This window comes from Jatropha curcas, chromosome 8 (genome assembly GCF_041381405.1).
Source record: "Jatropha curcas cultivar XTBG-Jc1 chromosome 8, XTBG_Jcur_1.0, whole genome shotgun sequence".
NCBI lineage: Eukaryota > Viridiplantae > Streptophyta > Magnoliopsida > Malpighiales > Euphorbiaceae > Jatropha > Jatropha curcas.
Genome location: NC_143158.1, coordinates 17085648 through 17100389, shown reverse-complemented (window position 1 = coordinate 17100389; position 14742 = coordinate 17085648).

The window sequence follows — 14742 nt, the reverse complement described above, 5'->3', positions numbered from 1 at the left end:
CATGATAGAATTGAAGATATGCCTGCTGCATAGAATGAAAAGAACATAAGTGCTGAAAATGATGGTGATGAGCATTCCCATATTGAGGATAATGGTGAGAAAAGAATGAAGTTGAGCATGACAATGATGAGACCCAACCAGACACATAAAATCCATTTACAGTAGACAGGTTTGAAGATTTTTTGGATGAGATGCTTAAAGCAAGCGAAATATTGGAAGAGACACTTGGTGACATCAATGAAGAGAAGAAGAACACATCTGCTGGTGAAGATAATGGGCAGGAATGGTTGTTTGTTTTGTCTTAATCTATTAATCTTTTAAAGAACTTATTTTTAATTAGTCTAGAGTGGAAATATATGTATGCGTTTAGAGTGATCATATTTTAAGTTTAAATTGTATTTTAGAATGTATTTGCTATTGCACGATATTTTTAATATGTTCTCGCTTTTATTATGGCTTTCTGCGAGTAAGGGTACATAAATTTCACATTTTAGCTAATTAGCATATATATATATATATATATATATATATATATATATATATATATATATATATATATATATATATATATATATATATTAAAAAAGAACATTATACCTTGCTGAGTATATGAGTGCTAAATATAAAAATTGTGCTTGTATTAAAACTATATGATTATTAAAAAAAGTTAGCATACGTGCACTAAATATGAAAATTGTGCTCAAATTAAAACTATGCGATTATTAAAAAATTGAGCATGTGAGCATTACATATGAAAATTGTGCTCACATTGACTGACTATATTATAAATTCAAGTTTAATGCATATGACATTGGGATTAGGCTCATTGGTTTCAAATGTGTAATGATATAAACATAAATTTAAAAGCAAAATAAATAAATTGTACACGTTTTAAGTCAAAGTCTTATAATTGAAAAAGCTCATGGAAATAAGAAATTACATTAAAATTGAGCTTAAAAAGCAACATTGTGCTCATTCATAGAAATATACATACAGAAATTAACAAAATACTCCGCATTTGCCATATAATAACTGAGTTCAATTTTAAAAAAAAAGCTTGCAATTGGATGATTCAAACTAACTGCTGCCTCCTTAAAAATTTGTTGGTCGATAACAAGCTATCCTTTGTCATATGCTTTATTTTATAATGTTTCCCACCATTACCTTTCATGATATCAACCATGCAACTCTGTAGAGTCAAAAAAATCTTATTCATTGAATAAGTAGGGAAAACATCATAGGCTTTTAAGACTACATTAACAAGTTGATCAATAGTACTTAGAGCCTTTCTATGCTTAATTGAATCAATTGCACTAAAAAAACGAAGGTATAAAACATTTAAATATGGACTGTTTGGAGGTTGGCATAGTAAATGAATGTCCAATCCTAGTTCAGTTGTAGCTTGTGCAAATTGGATATCACCTACTTCTATATGTGGCTTAGCATTGTCTTGTTGTATGAAAATGGTGCTTGGACCATCAATTTGTGGCCATTTTTCTTTGATAGAGGATAAAAACTTATGAATGAGAACCTCACGAATGATATATTTTGTTATTGATAGTATGGGTTTTATTTCCATTGTACTAGCTGAACGATTCTTGCTATTCTTTTTGGCTGGTTCACTATAAATAAATAGCCAAATACTAACCTTAACATCAAACAGCACATTAGAGTTTTCATCAAATCTAGGGCATGCAACTACAACTAGAAACATTATTTTGGGTGTAAGCCTCTTCTTCATTTTTTGCTACATAAAATTCTATGTTTCTTCTCATATATAGAACCACTTTTCATCAATGTGAATTATGTCATGCATGGTTTTGTAATAAGGTTGACTATTTAATGTACCTTGATCAATCATTGAGAGGCAGAATTGAATTCTTGTTGTTTTTTTCTCATTTTTGAGCAGTGGCCTTATGGCATTAGAATGAGGTCTGATATGCCCACCTTTTATCATTTTGTGGACATATCAAACAGATGTGCCCAGTTCATGTGCCAGAGAATGAATTATCATGCAACGTCTTAATGGGATTTCTATTATCTTGTGTATTGGGATTTGCACTCATTTTCTTCCCTTTGTTCCATGGACCTTTCATGCGAGAAATATTATTCTCTGGATGGATCTTGACATTTCGCCAAATTCTGTAAATTGACTTCAAAGAGATGCTAAACATGGCTGCAACTTTTTCATAACTATGGGTATTTAGGTTATCTTATTGCAACTCAAAAAACAACATGGTGCTTACAGAATTCTTTACATAATCTGGTATATTTTTCTTTGTGTTTCTTCTTTTCTCATTACTTGTAACAATATTTTCGGTATGACTTATTTCAGGAACCACCACAATGCCTTCTTCTACATCAGGTAAGGAGTTCAAATGTCAAATGGAAAGTTGTGTGCATATCGTGAGAATGTGTGGGTGAATTTATTAGAACATTATTGGGGTCAATGAAAATGGATTATTCACGATGCAAAAAATATTGTTCCCCTCTTTCTATTGGCTTTAGTTTGAAAAGATTATAAATGCAATTACATGTGCATTCTTTTCCATATTTATATAAGTGCATATTGTAGAAGTTGAGGAGACAGTGAGAGTATAAAAAATTTTGGCTAAACATTTTCATCACATTTGCGAGCATAGGATCGAACTTGCCCAGGACTTTAGAAAACGAGGGAAGTTTAAAATTTCAAACGTGGGATTTTAATTTAGGAAAGTTTGAAAATGTATAAATTAATGACATTAGCTCACAATCGCCACCAATTTCGGCTCATCCCTCCATTTTTGGCTACAATCCTATAATTAATATTGCTTTAGAAGTCTACACACATGAGTTGTCTATCTATCAAATAGAGTGCCCATTTAATGTTGTTTAGGGGTAAAATAGACATAATTTTAGAAAACTATTCAGTTTAACTGTTCTCTTAATCACTGTACAAATTCAGTTATCTTTATATAAAGAGAACAGAAGGAGTATAAAAAGTGAACTTTAGTGTAACACCTGCCGCTCGATCTCGGAGGATTAGACGGCGGACGCCACATTCGATGCTAGAGACACCTTTCTAAGACACAGATTTAAATCTTATTAGCTAAAGACATGAGTTAATTTTTTTAAAAAAAGATTATTTCGAGTCTCACAAGTCTAGTAAGTCTATGGTTTTACTTAGAAAATGATTTGGGAATACTACAGAAAAACTGCAAGAGTTTCCCCTCAAAATTAGACTTAACTAAAACCTGTGAAATAAGAAAACACTTTCAAAACCAACCTAAACAATCCATCCACTCTAATGTAATCAATCTCAAACACAAACTATAATACATACATAATCCTTAAATCATCATTATTATCATCATTATCTCATGATCATATATTATCATAAATACTCTTATATATAAATTCCATAAGCCATTGATGCATAATTATCTTAAATTCCAATTCTACAACTTAGAGAGACCTAGCTCCATAATTAATAAACCTCATACAAGCTTCTAATATAAAATACATAAACGACATAATCTAAACTACCAAAATGAATATTCTTCCACTTTAATACTAATCCTTGGTCTTCTACTAGCACCCTCAGTCAATAACCTATGTGCGATAGAAATCGACGCTCTGAGTATAAAACTCAATGATGCTCATAAATCACATACATCCAAGCGTTATGATAACAACATACATTTAAATTATAATTTAAACATTTAAACTCATAATCATATAATCATGTGAATAGTAAACATGCATAGGCATTTATGATACATGTAATCATTTTAAGCATATAAACAATAGCACTCATAATCAAATCAAATAACTTCACTTAATAACGTAATTACATATGCATAAGCTAGAGATACATAATATCATTCTATGTATAAGACATATGAATCAAGAATTTCAAGCAAGTGTATCATAGTTATAAATCATAAACCTATAAGTACCCATATCATGGAATACTACCTTATTAAGTCAAATTCTTTTAAATATATACTTATGGGTCTCACATACACTTAGTAGAAATGAAGTAGACCAGATTTTAGAAACAGAGTCAGAAGGGCTTTAAAATCCTAACAAAAGCAGATAGAGCGCTCCGCTTATACAGAGGGCACCCACGTGGCAAGCATATGATTATAGCTATATCCAATAATAGAATGGCACCAATTGCGAGCATGCTCATATAACATAATAAATCTAAATCACACAACAATTTCACAGCAAGTATATTAGAGCCCAAAACTTTACTTGTTCTTTAAATCATAAAAGTACTCATAAAATTTTACTTGTTCAGATAATACATAGCTTATACATGATTTATGTTGATTCATAAGTCCTTGAAACAATTTTACCACAATGAAACTTTTATATGCATTAAATCCAAGTAATTAGGATAAAATCCTCATAATCATACATATCAAGTCATAAATCTTAAGTATATACATCTAAAGACATGGAGAAGCTGCAAATTCTATGAAGGTTACTCATAGGCTATGAAACTTAAGCATAACCAAAATCACTACAAAAAAAACGCTAATTTGTGACCGATATTTGCGACAGATTTACTACACAAGAACAAACAGTCGCAAATTTTAGCGCTAAAAATTTCCGCGATCTTGTTTCTCAGTTTGTGACTACTATGCGACGGATTTGCGACTAAGGGTTATTCCGTCGCAAAATTGCACGGTTCAAAATTAGGACTAAAGTTTGCGACCGATGTGCGACAGATTTGAGAACGAATTATTGCGACCGACTAATTTAGTCGCAAATCGGTCGCAAATTTACTGCGAAGTAAAACGACGTCGCAGGGTTAAAAATTGCGACCGATTTGTCGGTCGCAATTTTTAAGGCTTTAAATGCCAGACGCCCTCCTTCTTCTTTCTTTCTTCTCCTCCTCCTCTCCTCTCCTCTGTTCGCAGGCCGCTCCAGCCCCTCCTGACGCCGCTGCAGCCCGCCTGACGCCGCTGCAGCCCCTCCTGACGCCGCTGCAGCCCCTCCGGTCACTCCACCCGTCTTCTTGGACATAAGTTGAGGTATTTTGCGATTTGTGTTTCGAAATTTTTTTTTTATTTTTTTTTATTTTTTTTATTTGCGATTTATGTGTATTTGGGCATAACTATTTGTATATTTGTTTGCTGGTTATATTTTCCTTGGTCGGAGCGGGTCCGTTGAAAATTTTATTACTTATAATTTTCATCCTTAATTTGCAATTGAAAGTGCTATTCCTATGAAAAGTTAAAATTAAAGTAAAATTGATAAAGATATTAAAATAGGCTGAAATTGATAAAGATATGAATACCTGATTTCATAGCGGAATATATATATATATATATATATATATATATATATATATATATATATATATATATATATTTCAGGAATTAAAATTCCTGAAGATTGCTGAGTGATTTTATGAAATTGGAGTCAAATTGTAGGTAATTTACCAGTACTCCTGCAACAGCTAGAATAGGTACCCATCCAAGCAACAAACTGAGTGACTGGTTAAATAAGAATCATTAACATAAATTAATATCTTCAAATAAGTGTTAATATAGAGTAATTAACAGTTATGGGGACTTACCTTGAGAAGGAAAGAAGTTCCAACCATAGAGGAGCCTAAAAATGTCCCAGCTGCAGAAACCTTCACATATATGCAAAAGCAAACATATATAATATGCATTATTTTATTATGTGTGTTTAGATTAGCTAAATAATTATTTTTAATGATACGTTAAGTGTTATGTTAAATAGCTTAATATGTCATGCTCAACAAATTTTACTTATTTTGATATATTATTAATAAGTTGAGAAGTGTCTTCTTTTATTTATATAAAGATATATAATGTGAAGCTATTTTTTATTTTTTATTTTTATAAGAATGAGCACTTTTTAAATTTCTCCATCACGAAATTACATTTACACCATTAGTTGATTTTAGTACTTTCATGGTTTATTTCGGTTAAATTTTTATAAATTGACAATATAGGTTTGTTTTATTTAAATTGTCTATATCCAAGCATGAAGACTTTTAACTTTAAGCATAATTTTTTTTTATTAGGATCATTCTTTTATTTTTGACCTTTTTGGAACAAAATGAATTTTTAATTTGGATATTGCCAAAATTCAATTTGGATTATTGTTCCTATAATGCATTTCTATTCTTGTATAAATAACTATTGTTCAAGAATATTATAAGTCTTTGTTTGCTAAAAATAGTTGTTTAAATAACTCTTTACTGTCTTACAGGGAATAATTTTTCATTAATCTATTCTTTCAAACTATAAACATTAGTCAAAGAACGTTATAAATAATAGACATAATGAAAAGAAAAAATAAAGGGATGAAAATGCCAAAAAAAAAAAAAAAGCATTAAAATCTATTGATTTCATAATCACAAGCTATTGAACCTAATAAGCCCAACGTATGATAACCATAAACCACACATAGAAGGCAAATGTCAAATTATTGGTCAACAACAAGTTTAATTGATAGCTTTTACTTTTCTTTTGGAAACAAGCCAATGTCAAATACCTGAATACAAGCATAAGCAATGGTTCCAAGTGTCCCAGAAGAAAGTCCTGCAGATTTCATAACAAAATTATTGGTCAACAACAAAGATAAAAATTAAAAAATAATAGTAATAAATACATGAAATTAAAAATACACAGAAATGGGTTTACCAGCAGTCACAAAAATTTGACTAACATAAAATCCAACTCCATTAATTCAACTACAACAAAACTTTTAAGCAATTTCAATTTCAATTTCTTTTCAGTTCATTATATTTTCTTTTCACTATGTAATATCAATTATTATAAAATATGGTGGGCAATATGATAATATTATGAATGGAATAACAAAATAATTGTGGACAATTATCTGCCTTTATTTTTATAAAATAATATTTAGATAATTTTAAATATACTTGTAGAAACTTCGCAAAATTATTTTATAAAAAACTAATAAAACCATTAATATCATTATTAGTGTTAATAAATTAACATATATATATATATATATATATATATATATATATGATAACTAAATATTATAACTACATAGTAATAAATAAAAAAAATGATAATATTAATTTATATGTAATTTTAATTTTCAAATAAGACATAAACATGATAGTTTGAATTTTTTTTAATAATAATTATGTTATGATACATGTAATTGAAATTACTCTTTTTTTATAATTATGAAATAATGCATTTTTTTTTATTATTGTTGTTATTATTCTTTTTTTTTTTTTTAATGAATGATTCGTTTGGTTTGGTTGGAGGCCTAGTAGTGGCCATTTTGCTTTTGGAGAATGTTGATATGATATAGGAGTGTTTATTGAAGTGTTTTTATATTTGAGATTTTATTGAGTTGTGCCGAAGTGTTGCCAAATTTTTTTCAAAAAAATTCAATATGTGGAATCGTACACTTACCTTTATTAGGGTAAAGGTAACAAATGAACTTAGTGAATAAATGAACTTAGTGATTTTACATTAATATATAGATACGCTTATTATAGAAATAACCTTAGTTAGTTATAAGCGTAAATTGAACATTACATTAGTGGCATGTTTTAAGGATGGTTTAGACTAATGCAATTACATATAATTTACCCTTCATAAACACATTGTTAATTAGGTAAAAAAAATGCGAAATAATCGAGATTGGATGTACTGGAGGTTCGAGGTCAATGGGATATTAAGACAACAGTTCCTGCAAGGATTGGAGGCGTTTATACAGTTTGCAGTTGGTAATCCCAGTTTTATGGATGGTAATAAGTTGAGGTGTCCATGTAATCACAAGAAGTGTCGAAATCGAGCCTTCTTAGACATCGATACAGTGAAACTTCATTTGTGCAAAAATGGGTTCGTGGAAAATTATTACGAATGGATACATCATGGTGAAGCTCGAGTTGCCAGTGGGTCAGGCCACTCCATTCCGGTAAGTTTAGAAGTTCAGCCTTATCAATTTCTGTATGGTAATCAATGTAATGATATGGTAATCGATGCGAGTAGAGTACAATGTGATTGGGATAATATGGAGGAATAGTCAACCGTAGCAGCACAACAATTGTTTGACATGCTAAGTGCAGCTAACAGTGAACTGTGGCCTGGATGCAAGAATCATTCAGTTCTGTCTGTTGTTGCACGATTACTACACATGAAAGCGGAGCACCATTTTTCAGAAAGGTGTTACGATGATTTTGTGCAGTTAGCAAAGGAAATGTTGCCTAAGGCCATTCAATGGTTGATAATTTTTATCGGACAAAAAAATTAGTTCGGGGATTGGGACTACCGGTAGAAAAGATTGATTGCTGTCGTAATAATTGTATGATATTCTGGAGTGTTGACTCAAAATTCAGAGAATGCAAGTTTTGTAATCTTTCAAGATATCAACGGCGGGGTCAAGGGACTGGTAGAGTACAAAGAGAGAAGGCTTTCAAGAAGATGTATTTTTTTCCCTCTGGTTCCTCGCCTTCAAATGTTATATGCATCTAAGGCGACAGCTGTACACATGACATGGCATGCTTTGCATGAATATGATGATGGTATAATGACTCATCCGTCAGACTCTGAAGCGTGGAAACATTTTGATAACATTCATCCTGTGTTTGCTGCTGATATGAGAAATGTGAGATTGGGGTTTTGTACTGATGGGTTTCAGTCGTTTGGCCAATCAGGACAACAATACTCATCATGGCCTGTCATTGTGACACCATATAATCTACCACCGTCAATGTGTATGAAAGATGAATATATGTTTTTGTGTGTTATTGTTCCTGGCCCTACTAATCCAAAACATAAAATTGATGTGTTTCTGCAGCCTTTGATTGCCGAACTTAATTATTTATGGGAATATGGAGTTGAAACATTCGATATTTCGACCAATTAGAATTTCATAATGCGAGCTGCTTTGCTTTGGACCATCAATGATTTTCCAGCATTTGGAATGTTATCTGGGTGGAGTACGGCTGGCAAATTGGCTTGTCCTTATTGCATGGAAAACACTAATGCATTTGCACTAAAGAATGGAGGTAAACAATGTTGTTTTGATTGTCATCGCAAATTCTTACCAGAATCTCACCCTTGGAGGAGAAATCGACAATGCTTTAGAAAGAACACGACTATTGTTGAACCCCCTCCACCTGTGAAGTCTGGAGCTGAAATATTACAAGAAATTGAAGATCTGGGGCTTATGAAAGTTACAGAGTTAGGTGCAGATGAGGTAAATACAAGAATTGGCAGGAATAGCGGGTGGAAAAAGCGAAGCATCTTCTGGGATTTGCCATACTGGAGTTCACTTCTTATCCGTCATAACCTTGATGTCATGCACATAGAAAAAAATGTGTTTGAAAATCTGTTCAACACTGTTATGAACATTGAAGGGAAAACCAAAGATAATGCAAAAGTGAGAGCAGACATGAAGGAAATTTGTCGTCGACCAGAACTCGAGCAATCTGTATTTACTGGTAAGTTTCCAAAGGCATGTTATTGTTTAGATAAATCCCAAAGGCAATTATTGTGCGAATGGTTACGATCATTAAGGTTTCCAGATGGCTACTATTCAAATATGGGTAGATGTGTGGACATGAGGAAGTACAGATTGTTTGGTATGAAAAGCCATGACTACCATGTTTTCATGCAAAGATTGATCCCTGTGGCATTCCGGGAATTATTACCAGGAAAAATTTGAGAAGCAATGACAGAATTGAGTCTCTTTTTCAAGGAATTGACGATGACTGTTATCCGATGCGATGATATGGACCAATTAGCGCGAGAAATCCCAGTAGTGATGTGCAAGTTGGAGCGAATTTTTCCACCCGGCTTCTTTGATTCTATGGAACATCTGCCGGTTCATTTGCCCTATGAATGTCGTTTAGCAGGACCGGTACAATATCGATGGATGTATCCATTTGAGAGGTGATTCACTAACATCTCATTCTAATGATTAGATCATTTATTTGAACTTATACTTACATATTGGCATTGTACAATGACAGACACCTGCAGAAAATTAAAAAGAATGTGCGCAATAAGGCAAAGGTCGAGGGATCCATTTGCAATGCATATTTGGTGGAAGAAGCTTCCACATTCTGTTCACACTACTTTGACCAACATATTTTCACCAAGCATCGGAGAGTGCCACGTAACGATGACGGAGGAGATCGCGTACAATCTGAGTTTGAAGGAAATCTAAAAATTTTCACCTATCCTGGGCGTACGATTGGTAAATAAAAAAAAAAAAGACGATTGACCGATACAGAGATACAAGCGGCTCAAACCTATATTTTATTGAATTGCGAAGAGATCACACCATATGTACAGTAAGTATACATAATGTAAACATTCTAAACTTGATGTGAGCCGTTGTTAAATCATACTTATGCTAATTTGGGTCGTTGATAAATAGGAAATATTTCAATCTTTTACGGCTTCAAAATCCCAATTTGACTGATACTGCAGTTGATGCAAAGCTGGACACCGAATTTGCAGAATGGTTCAAATATTATGTAAGTTACTTTCAATGTCACAACATGGAATGTACATTTATTAAATCTCACTCATGTCATTACTATTTGCCATAGGCTCGAAACTCGGGAATCGATATTCGTAACAGATTTATTACGGATCTGGCAAAGGGGTCATTATCGGTTGCTAATGCCTACTCTGGCTACTTTATAAATGGTTACAAGTTTCACACTGAGGGTTATGGGAGAAGCAGAAAGACAATGAACAGCGGTGTGTGCATAAAGGGATCAAACTACAGTGACGTGTCAAACGATTTTTATGGGAAATTGGTTGAGGTTTTGGAGTTAGAATATCCAGGCCTACCAATGAAGTGCACAATCTTATTCAAATGTGAATGGTTTGATCCTACGCCAAACATTGGCACGAAGGTTCATCCTAAGTATAATCTGGTAGATATTAATCAAAGAAGAAGATATACAAAGTATGAACCTTTTGTGTTGGCAATGCAAGCTGCACAGGTGTACTATGTCCCATATCCATCGTTTAAACGAGATCGATGCGATTGGATGGCAGTGTGTAAAATCAAGGCTAGATCAGTTGTTCATGCACTTGAAACCAAACAATTTGCTTCACTCGCAGTATCGGAGCCATTTCAAGAAGTTAGGGTTGAAACACAACCGATGCAAGTTGTTGAAGATTTAACAGATAGATTGGATGATGAAAGCCGATCTTATGTTGAAATTGGAGCATCAGATGATGAAGAGGAAGAAGATCAAATCATCATGGGTACCTCAGAAGACAAATATGAAGAAGAGGAAGCTGATGAAGAGGAGGAGGAAGCAGATGATATTGAAGACACTTAAAACTTAGAGCAGTTTTACTGTTACAAATTGATAAATGTATATCTAATTAATATTATTAATGAAGAATTTCAATGGTATTAACTTTCTTTACTCATATTTACCACATGTTCTACAATTCATATAATTGTATAAATTCATTTTATCTAGGTTCTGATATCTGCAGTACAGATGGCTAGAGGCAGAGCGTTTGATTCTGACGCGTCCGGCAGTGGTTCGCGTGGAGGTTGTGGCCCTGGACGCAGTGCCCGTGGACGAGGAGGGTCGATCCCTCATCCTTCTTCAGGTACGTCTGGGGCTTCGTCCTCCGCTCAGCGACCAGTACTGCCGCCATCACATCCTTCTTCAGGTACGTCTGGGGCTTCGTCCTCTGCTTAGCGTCCAGTACTGTCGCCATCACAGCCTTCTGCTCCTTCCTCTTCTACCCCCATTTCTGGACCAGTACAGACTCCACTAGCTGCATAGTCACCTACTGTGCAAGGTAATCATAAATGTCATAACTGTCATTTTAATTATATATTAATTATCTAAAAATTTATAACATTTGTCACTTCTTTTGCAGCTTCATCAGATCCACGTATCACCCTCAGTTTGGTAGCGGGACAATAAGTACTTATTCAATTTTTCCACAGGCATATTTTGTTCAGATTGTGATGCTTTCGTGTAATTATATTTCACTTCTATTTTTTTTTCAGCATATATCCATCTTCTTGAGCAGCGAGGCAAATTTTGAGGATAATCAAGCTACAGCTGCATAAAGAAGGATACACATGGGATGCCGTACCACAAGAGGCGAGAGACTTTTATTGGGAGGAGTTTCAGGTACTCTTTGGTTTAAGTTATATCATCATTCAATGTTTACAATTCAAGATACATCCTTACTGTTGAAACGCTATATTTCATTTTTTGTAGAAACATTTCATATGGGACGAGGCCATTACGGCTATGCTGAAAGTAGCTTGGGAGAAGATATGCACTGATCGATATGCTGACTTCACCTATAGGATGAGAAGAAGCGGTAAGAAGCAGCAGTGCGTGTCTCAGGAGATATGGGAGAGCTGGCAAAAGGCTTGGGAGGATCCTGCATTCAAGAGAAAGCGGGAGATATTTACACAAAACAGGTGCAGTAAGACTGGCGGTGATGGAGCAGGACCTTCTCGACACACAGGCGGATCTATATCTGCAATAGAGACAGCTCAATTATTAGTAAGTGAACTAGTCCCTTTACATGAAACTGATGTTTAATGAAAGGACACTATATATATTAATATATCATGCATAAAAATTCATTACAGGCTGGAAAATTAGGTCGTGAGCCCACACCGATTGAGGTGTTTACAAACACTCACACTAAGGACCACGATCTGAATACGTTTGTCGACAGACGTGCGGTGAGCGTCAATGTAAGTAACAATGAATAATATTTACATTTACCCTCTACTCGTTGCGAGGATGTAAAAGTTCAATATAATAAAGCTTGCAATTGCATTGATTAATTAATTTTTTGTTTTCAGGAGAACTATACTACAGCTCGGGAGCGTATTGTTACTTCTCAGACCGATGAATCCGAAGCTGAGTCAAGAATTGACGAGGTAGTGCTTTATCTCGAGGCTGTAGGGGGCGAGAAGAAGAGGAAGGTATATGGCATCGGGTCTCAAGCATCACAGTTTTACTGCGGCTCAGCAGCTCACGCTTCTACAGCCAGCGCAGCACCACAGCCCGAGCACACTGACGAGCACTATACTGATGATATACGGGCTCAGCTTGCTGATCAGCAGAGACAGATTGCAGAGCTTAGAGCGCATGTGATGCGGCTGTCCGGTGAGCCCCGTGCTGGTACTTCTTCCTCTGATCCTGCGCCTGCTACAGACCGACATGTTTCGACGTCTCAGCAGCAGCCACTACCGGCTTCTGATCCCGATGCTGCAGACGATACCTTGGTCACCCCTCCTGGCGCTACATCACATCCAGCAGGTACTCCTCCCGGCGATCCGACATCGGGAGATCCGACATCGGATCCTGCAGATGAGCAGCAGCATAGATTTGATTTTGGACCTTTTTAGTTTTTCATTTGTATTTTGATATTTTAATTTGTTCAGTACAATAAAAATTACATTTTTATATTGTTCTTGAATTGCGTGTGTGATATATATGTATATATGTCAATTTTCACAGGTGCGAAAAAATTTTGGTTTCATAATAATATTTAATTTTTTTATTTTTTTTAAATTTTGCGACCGATTTTTGACCGATTTGATACCAAAAATTAAAATTTTAAATTTACATTTTGCGACCGATTTAAAAAAATTACGACAGATTTTTCTGCGACCAAATTTGCGACTGCATTTCCAATTAAACCACGACCAAAAATTGCGACCGCTTATTCAAAGTTGCGACCGATGAAATAATCGGTCGCAAATTGTTTTGCGACAGGTATTTTGGGACCGATATCTGTCTGTCGTAGATCGGTCGCTAAGTGAAATTAGCGACCGATATGAGCCATTTTGCGACCGATTGGTCGGTTGCAAAATGGCGTTTTTTTTGTAGTGAATATTTGGAGAATCTCATACACAGCATATCATAAACCCTCATGAGCTTATAAATGGTAATTAAATTTTTAATAACACTTATAGCATACAAGAATCATGCTCAAGGACTCATGGAAACTTTCAAATATAAAAAAGCCTTGAAAAATCATATAACTTCTTACCTAGATATAAAAATCATATTTTTATATATAGGCATATTACATATTCCATCACTAAGTCCTATAATCACTTGTGTGTATGTATATATATATATATATATATATATATATATATATATATATATATATATATATATCAAAGTTACCTTTTAAGGTTTGTGTTGAAAACTCCTTTTCATGAAAAACACATTACTTGGAGAATTTATGTTTTTTCTTAAAAATCAAGAAGTTTAGAAATTATATTTTAAATCAATTTCAACTCTTTCAAGTGTGAAGTCTTAGTACTCATCTCCAAGCACTTTAAACAACATCATAGGAAAAGATTCATGGCTTAAATGGCCCAAAATAAATTTTTTATAAAAACCAAACTTTCTTTTCACATCTGAAACAACCAAAACCTTAAATTGACACTAATAGCCATAATCGAACTCAATTCATGTATAATTCTTTAAAAAATTTTCAAAATTTTAAATTTTTACTCATAAGAAAAATACTCATTTCTAAGAATTCACTAAAAGCATTTTCTCCAAATTAAACCTTACTTTATCATAAAAAAGTTAACATCGAAATTTCCTATCATAAAAGTCATTTTTCATATTCAAGACACTTACTCAACAACTAACTCAATTAAAACATTCCTTAAATGTATATAAGGATACACATATGCGGAATATGCAAGCTTTATGACATATTCTCAAAGATTCAGATATTT